Here is a 14,129-nt window from a genome sequence, read left to right on the forward strand (position 1 = left end):
TGCACCAACTGCTGTACCAACTGCTGCTGTACCAACTGCTGCTGTACCAACTGCTGTGCTTCTGCTGTGAGTAGGAACAACACATGTACACAAGGGCTAGGTAAGAAGTCAGTTGCTGCTATATTGTGCACTGTTGTGAACTTTTGCATTAAAATGCTTGTGTGCTTTGCAAAATTAAAGTAATTACAGTGAATTCTTGACTAACATATACAGTGCAGTAAGTGTTTAATATTCTGAGGAACATTTAAGTGATAAGTTACATTTATTCAGTAAAAATGGCAAATATACCTCAGTTTCCTGCATTTGATCCTGACTGTGACCAGACAAACCTGTCACAGAGGTGGGTCAAATGGCTTAAAAAGTTTGAAAATTTGTTGATAGTTTCTGACATCAAAAGTGCTGAAAGAAAGCGTGCCTTTCTACTTCATTATGCAGGTGATAGAGTTTGTGACATCTTTGACACACTGAAAGACACTGGTGGTGCCAAAGATTATGACACTGCCAAAGCCAAACTAACAGAGCATTTCAAACCAAGGCAAAATACTGCTATGGAAATTATGCATTTCAGGAGAGCAAAACAACTCTCTAATGAAACTGTGGATCAATACCACACACGTCTGCAGGGTTTAGCAGCCCATTGTGAGTTTGCTGATGTTGACAAAGAAATCAAACAGCAAATAATTGAAACATGCACATCTACACGTCTCCGTCGAAGAGCTCTAGAACTTGTTGATGATGAAAGTTCTCTTACCAAGATACTGGATATGGCTCGTCGAATGGAAGATGCTGCACGTGATGCTCGTGTCATGGAGTGCAGTGCCAATAACGGTGCTGCCACTGTTACTAACAGTGATGAGGTATGTAAAGTTCAGGGAGGACATCGTAATCAAAGAAGATATCATGGCAAACCTAACAGTAAATTTAGCCGAGAACCACGTCACAACTGGGGTCAAGGAACAAGGCTCAAGCAGTCACAACGACCCACATCAGAGGGTGTCAACAATAAATGTTACAATTGTGGAGGAGACTACCCACACCAAGATAATGTTTGTCCTGCTCAAGGTAAGAAGTGCTATGAGTGTAGAAAACTAGGTCATTTTGGTGCTATGTGTCGTTCTGCACTAAAGAAACCACAGTCAGTGAATAAAAGCACTGTACGAGGATCAGGTCATAGGGGTCGAGGTGGTAAACACAATATTGCACCTCATATCCAGAATGTTAATAATGTACAAGACAACATTTCATTACAACCAGTCTCAGATGACAGTGAATGTGATTATACTTATGGAGTACAAGCAATCACAGAATGGAATGATCTTCCAAACAACCCAGAGACATCTGTATACATTGCTGGTATTTGTCTCAAGGTTCTCATTGACACTGGATCAAACATTGACACCATTGCTGAGTGCCACTATGAAAAATTTAAAAAACAGTTCCCAAAGCTTGAGAACTATAATGGCAAAGCCACTGCCTATGCTTCAAAGTTAGCCTTGCCAGTGATTGGAACTTTAACTGCAGAGATTAAGTCAAAGAATGCAATGCTCATTACTACATTCCATGTTGTTAGGAATGCAAAGGAGTCTTTACTCAGTTACAAGACTTCAACCAAATTGGGGCTACTTCAGCTTTCTAATGCTGTAGCAGTGGAATCTGCAAACAATGTTGATGGTATTGTTGCTGAATTTTCTGATCGATTTAAATCCATAGGTTGTTATACTGATAGCAAAGTACATCTGCATATCAACCCAGATGTAATTCCAGTTGCCCAACCACATCGCCGACAACCATTCCATACTCGCAAGAAAGTCGATGCCGAACTGGATAGGCTGATAGAACTAGATATCATTGAACCAGTAACAGGCCCAACACCATGGGTAAGCCCAATTGTCACTCCACCAAAGCCGAAGAATCCAGATGAGATACGCATTTGTGTGGACATGCGTGTTCCCAACAAGGCAATAATGCGTGAACGCCATCCTACACCGACTGTAGATGATATGATCTACCGCTTGAATGGTGCCACTGTATTCAGCAAGTTAGATTTAAACAAGGGCTATCATCAGCTTGAACTTGATGATGAGAGCCGCTTCATCACAACGTTTACGACACATCGAGGTCTGTATAGGTACAAGCGCCTGAGTTTTGGTATCAACAGTGCTGCCGAGGTATTCCAGCACATCATCAGCCAGGTATTGCAAGACATACCTAATGCTGACAACATGTCTGATGACATCATTGTTTATGGCCGTACCCAAGATGAACACGACAAAGCTCTTCGTGCAACATTGCAACGCTTACGAGAAAAGAATTTGACGCTAAGCCGAGCAAAGTGTGAGTTCAATCAACATAAAATTGAATTCTTTGGACATGTACTTAGTGACAAAGGTCTGTCTCCAGATCCTAAGAAAGTTGCAGATATCAAGAATGCTGCACCTCCTTCAACGTCCACTGAAGTACATAGTTTTCTGGGAATGGCAAACTACTGTTCTCGCTTCATTCCAGATTTTGCTACCATTACAAAGCCTCTACGTGAGCTCCTGAAGAAAAATGCATCATGGTACTGGAGCGATATCGAGCAAAATGCATTTGATGCTGTGAAAGATGCACTAGTAGAGAATGCGACTGCTGCATACTTTGATCCATCAATGGACACTGAGTTAACGGTGGATGCTAGTCCTGTTGGTTTAGGTGCTGTGTTAGCCCAACACAAACCTGGTCAACCAGATTCCAGAGTAGTAATTGCCTACGCCAGCCGTTCTCTCGCAGATGTTGAGCAACGATACAGTCAGACAGAGAAGGAAGCTCTTGCTCTTGTATGGGGCTGTGAACACTTCAATGTGTATCTGCTTGGTGCACCCTTCACCACGATAGTCACTGACCACAAACCGTTGGAGACCATCTTCAATAATCCAAAGTCCAAACCACCAGCTCGCATTGAGAGATGGGCTCTTCGTCTGCAACCATACAACTTTACGGTGAAATACAAGCCGGGTGCAGGCAATCCCGCTGATTACATCAGTCGACATCCTGCCAACAGTTTCACCATCACCAAGCATCAGCAAGTTGCCGAGGAATATGTACACTCTGTAACCTGTGATGCAGTCCCTAAGGCTCTTACTCTTGATGAAATCCGTACTGCAACCCTAGAGGACCCAACTCTGCAAGCAACAGTGGATGCATTGACTAAGAAAAAGTTTCCACGCATCCCACCCTCAGGAGTTGACCAAGATGCATTCAAAGCACTTGAACGCATCCAGACAGAATTAAGTGTTACGCAACAACGCGACACTGTGCTGCGAGGTACTCGTATCGTTATTCCAGCTGTTCTCCAGCAACGTGCTCTGAAGCTTGCACATCAAGGACACCAAGGTCTTGTTAGGACCAAACAGCTGCTACGAGAAAAGGTGTGGTTTCCTGGCATTGATCGTCAAGCAAAGGATATGCATGATGCCTGTGTCCCTTGCCAAGCTGCAGTGGATACTTCAAGACCAACACCTCTACAACCTTCACCACTACCTGCTGCACCATGGACGGAAGTATCGATGGACTTCTGCGGACCACTACCAACTGGAGAGTACTTGATGGTAGTCATTGATGATCACTCACGTTATCCAGAAGTAGAAATCATCAATTCCACATCTGCAAAGGCCGTCATCCCGAAACTTGACAAGATCTTTTCAAACTTTGGCATTCCTGAAGTTGTCAAGACGGACAATGGACCGCCATTCAATGGACAAGACTTTGTCAACTTTGCTGAGCATATTGGATTCAAACACCGCCGTGTGATGCCACTACATCCTCAAGCAAATGGAGAAGTTGAGAGATTCATGCAACCTCTCATGAAAGCGGTACGCTGTGCTCATGCCGAAGGACGATCCTGGAAACAAGCTATGTATGCTTTTCTCAGGAACTACCGTGCAACACCGCATGGAACACTGGGCAAGTCACCTGGTGAACTTTTATTTGGACGTCCTATGAGAATCGCACTACCCGTCATGCCAGCCGAGGTAACGGATAAACGTCTCGCTCAGAAGGATGCACTAGCCAAGGGCAAAATGAAAATTGCTCATGATCAACGTGCAAAGGAACAGTTCATAAAGGTTGGAGACACTGTTCTCGTTAAAAAGAAAAAAGAGGGAAAGTTAGATATGCCGTATGATACAAAACCATATAAAGTGATTAGTGTAAAAGGAACTATGGTAACAGCTAGTAATAGAGATCATAGTATAACACGTAATATGGCTTATTTCAAAGTGATTCCAACTAGTGTAGAAAATGATGAAGTGCAAAGTCGTGCAAAAGAAAAAGAAAAAAATAGTTATAACCCGACAAACAATTCATCAAGGGATGTTATTGCATTTAAGGACTCTCGTCCTAAACGTCATGTTAAACGCCCTACACGATTTGATGATTAATTGTGTTCCTATGTAATGAAAAGTATTTACTTATTGTGCTAAACTAAATTTAATATTGTTTGAATAATGCAGATCTCTCATTCAATATTTTGTAACTTTGTAGTACAGTTTCTTTCATGTTTGTTTAACATTGCATATGTATTTTTAACATTGAAATCCTTTGTGGTAAAGATTAAGTTGTTTAAATTCTTTGTGTGCTTAATTAATGTTAAATGTATGCAGTATCTCTTGATATGTTAATAACTTACTTTGTGTCAATAACTTTGCTTTGTGCTACAAGTATGGTAGACATCCTGTATTCATTCTTTTTAAAGAAAAGGAGGGATGTCATGTTCACAGAAAATGGTACCATCCGTTTTCTATGTGCGGCGGCTGGGACGCCAGAGAGAAGGAAGGTAAACAGAAGAGCGTACAGGACGCCCGCCAAGCTTGGTAGCTACTAGTCATGTAATCATATTAAGTATTAAAGTCAGTAACCAAGTCATGACTTTACATCAACCCTACAACCAAGACTTCCTCAGTAACACACAAACACCACAGTTCTATTCTGCATTTCCTTCCGCATCTGTCGCTCCAGTACGTTGTTATTCTATTTTGCAAATTTGGGACCTGGCCTTCAAGTATCTTCCATGTATATAAAATTTGATACCTTTCTCGTCTCCTTTTCAAAGAGTACGTTTTGAGAGCTTTGAGACGGTCCCAATAATTTAGATGTTTTATCGTGTCTGTGCGTACCGTATATGTTCTCTGTATTCCCTCTACTTCAGAGATCTCTCCTGCTCTGGAAGGGGAAATGAGTACTGAGCAATACTCTAATTGTAGAATGTCCCATATTGACTGACTTTCGCCCTCCTGAGCTAAGGTATGCTGAACTCTGTGACTACTACATGAGTACTGGAACACTTGGTGATATATTGGACTTGTACCTTATATAGACCAGGCAATGTATCAATTATACAATGTATGTATGTGATGTAACTATATTACCTGAGCTTGTACAAGCACTTTAATCACCTTCAGTGACTAAGTGCTTAATTGCACGCTAGTTTCTCTATAAGATAGGGAGCCGGTCGGCCGAGCGGACAACAAGCTGTGCACGTGATTTTGTAGTCCCGGGTTCGATCCCAGGCGCCGGCGAGAAACAATGGGCAGAGATTCTTTCACCCTATGCCCCTGTTACCTAGCAGTAAATAGGTACCTGAGAGTTAGTCAACTGTCACGGGCTGCTTCCTGGGGGTGGAGGCCTGGTCGAGGACCGGGCCGCGGGGACACTAAAAATCCCCGACCTCATTTCAAGATAACCTCAAGAAGATAGCTATCTCACCCTGTCAGAGTAAAAGAGATAAATGTATGAATATGCATGTGTGTGTGTGTGTATATATGTATATGTACGTATATGTGTGTAATTATCTAAGTGTAATTACCTAAGTGTAGTTACACGATGACTGTAACTACGCTCGTGGCGTCCCGTTTACTCAGCATTCTTTGTCATATAACGCTTTGAAACAACTATGTATATGTATGTGCATAAAGTATATGTGGAAGCTTATCAGACTTACATTTCACCTTTGTAAATGCACATTAATGACACTATGTAAAAGACACTTCGAACACTTTATGTAGGGAATACGTAAATCTGTGTATCTATGTATTTACGTATGTGGGTTAGCTTAGCATTTTAAAAGCACCAAATCACCTTCTGTGGTTGATTGTTCAATAAATCCCTGAACTATATGTTTAACACATCTCTAACCCTGTCCATGGAGGACAGAAGAAAATGTATATATGCTGGTTAGCATTACAAATGTGTGGCCACGTCTGTGGTAGAAAATAAAAAAAAAATACTCAAGACGGGACAGCACCAGTGATTTAAACAGAACTAGCATTGCTGTGAGGTCTCTGGATGTGAACGTTCTCATAATCCATCCAATCATTATCCTGGCCGCCGCTATATTTGATCGGTTATGTTCAGGAATAATGTCAACTTGCTGGTTGTCAAATGTCCAGAGCACAGAGCTGCTGTGATGGTCGCAGTAATCCTCCCCAGTTAATAAACCTTCAAACACCACACTAAACCAAACATCTAATTTTCTTCAAGAGCTTCATCATACCGTTACTGAGCCTCAGATCATGCTGTCCAGTTCTGGTAACAGTGGCGTGGAACTATCATTATTATTAACATCTTTATTGACAAAATTAATTACAATTTTCGCTAATTTGAGGATTGCCATTAAGCCTTATTAAAGTGAGGATAATGCTGGTATTAACTGTCACGCAGGACAGAGGGTCATACACAAGACAATAGATCTGAACTGTAGGCTGAAGCACACATATATATCATGGTTACAATCAATTTTCTAATGTATGAATATGTATAAACAACCTTTTATTGTGCACTGCCACACATGGACAATGATGGGTTCATAAGTAATACAGCTTAGAAGTAATAACACTTAAATTGTTCTTCATTCTTTAAAATGGAAAAGCAAATATTGGATAAATTGTCAGGATGTCGTCCAGAACATCTGACTCAATGAAATAGTTACACAGTTGGTGATACAATAGGCCAGGAGGTCTGAAGTCTTTTACGGTTTCACATTCAACAATATAGAGTTCTAGTCACCTGGTGAATGTTGGAACTGACATAAATTCCCATGAGAGGGTTCAGAGCCGAATGTCACAGTTAATCCCACCAATTTCTACCTCCAATACTAAAAGATATTATTAAGTTACATTCTCTAGAAAGAGGAAGATGTGATAAGATTTGACTTAAGAATGTAAATGTACGAAAGCATGTGACAAAAGGGGATATAAAAAGTGTCAGACGCACTGACACGAAACAGAACACGTTACGATGGATATAAATTAGGAAAGTTTAGATTCAGAGAAGACCTGGGTAAATACTGGTGTGGGAATATTGTAGTTGATTTGTTGGACACATTACCAGGCAAATGGACTTGGGATTACTGGATTGTTTAGAGCGAATATTGGATATTTAATGAGTTTAGTTATGTCTAAATAGGAACTGCCTCATATTGGTCATTATTATACTTATAATTACATATTTCTCTCATAACGAAAGAGTACTGGAGATGCGGGGTATCGATCCCCGTACCTCTCACATGCTAAGCGAGCGCTCTACCATTTGAGCTACACCCCCGTGCTGGTCTAAACTTGCTGTTAGTAATTGTTAACTTAGGTATGATCGTATTATTTTTTTAAACTCGTCTAAGTATATCTTGAGATGATTTCGGGGATTAGTGTCCCCATGGCCCGGTCCTCGACCAGGCCTCCACCCCCAGGAAGCAGCCCGTGACAGCTGACTAACTCCCAGGTACCTAATTACTGCTAGGTAACAGAAGCATCAGGGTTAAAGAAACTCTGCTCACTGTTTCTCGCCGGCGCCCGGGATCAATCTCGGGACCACAGTATCACGCGTCCAGTGTTCTTGTAACAAACTAGGTTTGTTGTAAGAAATTATGTATTATAGATGCATTATTTGGTCCATGGAGTCTTGAAAGTGGAGTGAGAGGGTAGTGTACCTCACTTGGGAAGTGAGAAGGGCCTCCCTCGGGGACTTGGACAGCAGTGTATATACAGGGTCGCCAGCTCTCATTGGTTTTAAAGTATCACTTTGAGTCATTCAGGTATTAAAGTAACTGTAATTAATAACTCCCTGTTGTCAAACTTGTTGATTAATTTAACGTCAGTTATGAGTGTAGAATCAAATCCTCTTCTTAATGTGAGAGCAGCTGACCCGGTTGCTCGTGGCACCACCCGGAGGACAAGTCATCATGTGTCTGGCCGCACCTCCACCTTCCTTCTCCCTCAGGTTACTTCAGTAATTTACAGAAATTCAGGCTTTCATTTAATATTGTATTCAATACTATGGAGATTATGTTTAATAACCAGCCTGGTTAACTATGAATGTAAAGGGTGAGATCTGGGTCGTATACCGTCAGAGAGACAGCGACGTCATGTACCTTTGAGTGTACGACTTGGCAAGGCGGCGTACCTGACCTACCAGGGGTCGAGGTTTGGCGCCCGACGTCACCACAATCTTCCATATTTACTAGTTCATATTGTACAAATTAAAGTCCACTAGAGAATATTGTAATTGATATAGCTTTGCCAAGATGACTAATTTAATTACCACCAGTTAAATGATAATTCAACCATCTGGGGTTACCAGTAATAAGAATTATTTTGTTCATTTCACCTTGCTTTGTAATTGATAACTAGGCGGAGGAATACTAGGGCAGCTCTCTCGGCTTGAGAGAGGAGTAGGATCAGTGAGTGTAGTGTGAACCTCCAGTGGGGACAAGACCTCTCCCAGAGCCGGCGAACATCAGGCCAGGCCGTGGTATTAAGGTATTTGTTTTTCTTGAGTTGGTATTCTGTAGGAATCCACTTTGTTTGCTATAGGATTTTCAGCGCCTCCGTTAAATAGGGCTATAGTCAGGGAATTTGTTAAATACTAGCTGTACCCGGCCACGCGTTGCTGTGGCTCAGCAACGTGTGCTCGTTTCTTAGCCACAGCAACCTTCCCCTGTCTCCCAGTTCTCCCCACCATTACCCCCTTCCCACGTCCTCAGAACCATTCTCTACTCCCCTGTCCCATTGTCCTTCCCATTATTTTCCCCTCCACCGTCCCTTCGTCCTCCCAACCATTTCCAATTCCCCTGTCCCCTCATCCCCAACTCCCCTATCCCCTTGTCTTCCCCATCATTACCCCCTCCACTGTACCCTTGTTCTCTCCACCATCCCCCCCACTCCTGTCCCCTCATCCTCCATACTGTTCTCCCCTCCCCTCTCCCCTCGGTTTCCCCACCATTATCCACCCTTCCCCGTCCCCTCATCCGATGCCTTCCCAAATGATCTGATGTTCCCATGACAGAAATATAAGAAAAACTATTAAAAAAAACAAATGAAAAAAATTAAAAAATAAATAAATAAACCATTCTCACGAAATCAATATTATGGTGAACCACGCCGCTCAGTTCCAACGCAATGTCACGAAAAATAATTTAATCAAAATGAAAATAAAGCGAAATCTATGAAAATTTAATTTGTCATTGCCATTGGAAACATGGAAATGGAATCTTAACAAAGTTAGTATAGCGAGTGTTGCTCTTACGTCCAACAGATGGCGCTGTTTCTTAAAAAAGATGATTTTTACCTGTCACAGGTGTGACATCTAGTCTTATACTTACGAAATAAACGGTATGGTAAACAACACAGCTCAATTCCAACGTAATGTCACAAGATAATTAAATAAAAATAAAAATAAATCGAACTATGACAATTCAATTTTTCAATGCAATCAGAAACATTGAAATGGAATCATAACATATTTAGTATAACGTCTGTGTTGCTATTACGTACAACAGATGGTGCTGTTTAAAAAAAAAAAAATGTTTTTTTCCTATCCCAGGTGTGGCATCTATATATTAGGTATATAAAAACACGCGAAGATTCGAATGAAACGTTGTGTAAAAATTTCAAAGCATTTGATGAAAAAGTTTCGGAGATTAGAGCGTGTGTTGCTCTTACGTCCAACAGATGACACTTTTTTTCAAAAAAAGCATGTTTTTTCGGTCACAGGTGAGGCATGTATATGGTAAGTATATAAAATCACGCGAATGTTTCAATGCAATGTTGTGTCAAAATTTCAAAGCAAACGGTAAAGAGGTTTTGAAGATTTCCCTCGCATGAAAAAACACATGAAAAACAGTTTTTTATTTTAAAGGCTGTGTTTTTCCCGACACAGACGTGACATCAATATAATATGTATATATAAACCCGCTCGAATGCGAATGGAACATTGTGTGAAAATTTCAAAGCAATCGGTGAAGAACTTTCGGATATTAGCGATTTTGAACAAACGAACATTTCCATTTTTATTTATATAGATATTAGAAGTGGTACCTGGCATACCTGGAGAGGTTTCTGGGAGTTCTACTCTCCGAGCCCGGTACACAGTTACAGTTACCGGTACTTGAGATAATTTGGTCCAACTGGCTGTTGCTTGGAGCGTCCCGCAGGCCCACATATCCACTACAGCCTGGTTCGTCCGGCACTTCTTGCAAGAGATTATCTAATTGCCTCTTGAATACATCCACCACTGATAGAGCAATATTTCTAATGCTTGCTGGGAAGGTGTTGAACAGCTGTGGGCCTCTGATGTTCAGACAGTGTTCTCTGATTGTGCCTATGGCACCTCTACCCCTTACTGGTTCTATTCTGCACTTCCTTCTGAATCTTTCGCTCCAGTACGTTGTTATTCTATTATGCAAATTTGGGACCTGGCATTCAAGTATCTTCCATGTATATATTATTTGATACCTCTCTGGTCTCCTTTCCAAAGAGTATATTTTAAGAGCTATGAGACGGTCCCAATAATTTAGATGTTTTATCGTGTCTATTAGTGCCGTATATGTTCTCTGTATTCCCTCTACTTCAGAAATCTCTCCTGCTCTGGAAGGGGAAGTTTTTTTAATACTCAAATTGTAGAATGTCCCATATTGACTGACTTTCGCCCTCCTGAGCTAAGGTATGGTGAACTCTGTAACTACTGCACGAGTACTGGAACACTTCATATATTGTACTTGTACCCTAGATTAACCATGTAATGTATCAATTATACAATGTATGTATGTGATGTAACTATATAGCCTAAGCTTGTAAAAGCACCTTAATCACTTTCAGTGATTAAGTAGTGAGTAATTGCATGATATTTTTTCTATCAGCTTGAAAGAGATATATGTATGTATATACATGTGTGTGTACATATGTATGTATATATGTATATGTACGTATATGTGTGTAATTACTTACGAGTAATTACCTCAGTGTAGTTACAGGATGAGAGCTACGCTCGTGGCGTCCCGTTTACTCAGCATTCTTTGTCATATAACGCTTTGAAACTACTATGTATATGTATGTGTATAAAGTATATGGGGAAGCTTATCAGAATTACATTTCACTTTTGTAAAAGAACAATAATGACACTATGTAAAAGACACTTCGAACACTTTATGTACGGAATACGTAAATCTGTGTATCTATGTATTTACGTATGTGGGTTAGCTTAGCATTTTAAAGGCACAGAATCACCTTCTGTGTTTGATTGTTCAATAAATCCCTGAACTATATGTTTAACACATCTCTCACCCTGTCCATGGAGGACAGAAGAAAATGTATGTATTATGGTTAGCATTGTAAACGTGTGGCCACGTCTGTGGTAAAAAATAATTATAATAAAAAAGTACTCAAGAAGAGACAGCACCAGTGATTTAAATAGTATTAGCATTGCTGTGAGGTCTCTGGATGTGAACATTCTCATAATCCATCCAATCATTATCCTGGCCGCCGCTATATTTGATGGGTTATGTTCAGGAATAATGTCAACTTGCTGGTTGTCAAATGTCCAGAGCACAGAGCTGCTGTGATGGTCGCAGTAATCCTCCCCAGTTAATAAACCTTCAAACACCACACTAAACCAAACATCTAATTTTCTTCAAGAGCTTCATCATACCGTTACTGAGCCTCAGATCATGCTGTCCAGTTCTGGTAACAGTGGCGTGGAACTATCATTATTATTAACATCTTTATTGACAAAATTAATTACAATTTTGCCTAATCTGACGATTTCAATTAAGTCTTATTAAAGTGAGGATAATGCTGGTATTGACTGTTACACAGGACAGAGGGTCATACACAAGACTAAGTCTGAACTGTAGGCTGAAGCACATATATGCTTCAGCCTACATGTTTATAGTTACAATCAATGTTTTAATGTATGAATATGTATAAACAACCTTTTATTGTGCACTGCCACACAAGGGCAGGGATGGGTTCATAAGTGATGCAGCTTAGAAGTAATATAAATACAAATTTTATTTCGTTCTTTAAAATGGAAAAGCAAATTTTGGATAAATTGTTAGGATGTCGTCCAGAACATCTGAGTCAATGAAATAGTTACACAGTTGGTGATACAAGAGGCCAGGAGGTCTGAAGTCTTTTACGGTTTCACATTCAAAATATAGCTCTATAACAATATAGAGTTCTAGTCACCTGGTGAATGTTGGAACTGACATAAATTCCCATGAGAGGGTTCAGAGCCGAATGTCACAGTTAATCCCACCAATTTCTACCTCCAATACTAAAAGATATTATTAATTTACATTCTCTAGAAAGAGGAAGATGTGATTAGATTTGACTTAAGAATGTAAATGTACGAAAGCATGTAACGAAAGGGGATATAAAAAGTGTGTCAGACGCACTGACACGAAACAGAACACGTTACGATGGATATAAATTGGAAAAGTTTAGATTCAGAGAAGACCTGGGTAAATACTGGTGTGGGAATATTGTGGTTGATATGTTGGACACATTACCTGGTAAATGGACTTGGGATTACTGGATTGTTTAGAGCGAATATTGGATATTTAATGAGTTTAGTTGCCTTGGCATTATGAGCAAGGCCAAGGCTTACTGTTGTGTACGTGGTCAAGACTTATTGTTTTGTTCGTGGCTAAGGCTTATTGTTACGTACAAGGCCAAGGCTTACTGTTATGTACATGGTCAAGACTTATTGTTATGTTCGTGTGTTACGGCCCTCTCGGGACGCAACGGGGTTCTTACTCTGATGTTGTTAGAGGCAGATATATATCCGTTCCCAAGCCAGTAGTGGCTATCAAGGGATGTGATCCGTGACGCAAGTAACTTAAAGGGGGAAGGGAAAGAAAGCTAAGAACTTAAGATTGTAATTCACTGTCACCCAATATATAAATAAGATATAAAAAGAGTACACAGGGGGAGGGGTATTAACACTATACAAGGGGATTGACACTGTAGTCTTCTGCTGAAGACTATGGATCCTCGATCTTGGTGCCGATTCCTCGGTGCTTCTTCGTGGCCTCACAACGAATTCTTCTGAGACGTCGAGCCTACCCTGGCCACAGGTCAGCCAAAACACAGGTCCACTGGGGGCACCGCCGTGGAGGCCGTCAACCACAAATCCAGCCGGTCTGCTGGCAGGTTCCGGACCCGCAACGCTGGTCAGGCCACTCCACGAACGATATTAGGGTAACGCCCTAGACAGGAGCCTCGTGTGATATCACAAATCACTCTCCTGTCCTCAGTACCCCAGTGGATGATCGTCTCCAACAGTCGGTCCCGGGTAAACCTTTCACTGCCACTCCACTGGCAGGCTAACACACCACAGTGTTCTTCCGGGGGGGGGGGGACAACTTCGCAACTGCTGCAGCAAAGCTCAAGGTTCGGAGACGGCTGCCTCGGGTAGACTGACTCAACTCCCATCACAGCAGTCCCAGGTCGACTCTGTAAGCAGACACGTCATCAATAACTGGGACACACTAAGGCACCTCACTTACGGGCTCAGACACAAACGCCCACCTATCCACTCCATAGATGGCGCTGGTGTCTGAGCACCACCTCACCAGAGGTCAGCAGCGGCGGTGTAGAGTGCTGAACGGGACTGGAAACTGGCCCTTGTGGCCAATACTCGCCCGTCCTCGCCAGGTGTCGTCGTCCGATTGGAGGGGGTTTCGGGAGCTGACCCACAGATGGCGCGGTCGTTACTGCTCCGTGCTCGGATGCTGGATCCGGGTTCGTAACATCGTGGCTAAGGCTTACTGTTGTGTACGTGGTCAAGACTTATTGTTATGTTCGTGGCTAAGGTTTACT

The 14,129-nt window shown here is 41.5% G+C and overlaps 1 non-coding gene across 1 annotated transcript; it reads right to left on the reverse strand.

The window, feature by feature from the left end:
- Nucleotides 1-7,505: 7,505 nt before the first annotated feature.
- Nucleotides 7,506-7,578, reverse strand: TRNAA-AGC (transfer RNA alanine (anticodon AGC)). Its single transcript has one exon. It is a non-coding gene; the product is annotated as a tRNA-Ala (tRNA).
- Nucleotides 7,579-14,129: the final 6,551 nt, after the last annotated feature.

The sequence above is a fragment of the Procambarus clarkii genome, chromosome 24, assembly GCF_040958095.1.
Source record: "Procambarus clarkii isolate CNS0578487 chromosome 24, FALCON_Pclarkii_2.0, whole genome shotgun sequence".
NCBI classification, from domain to species: Eukaryota; Metazoa; Arthropoda; class Malacostraca; order Decapoda; family Cambaridae; genus Procambarus; species Procambarus clarkii.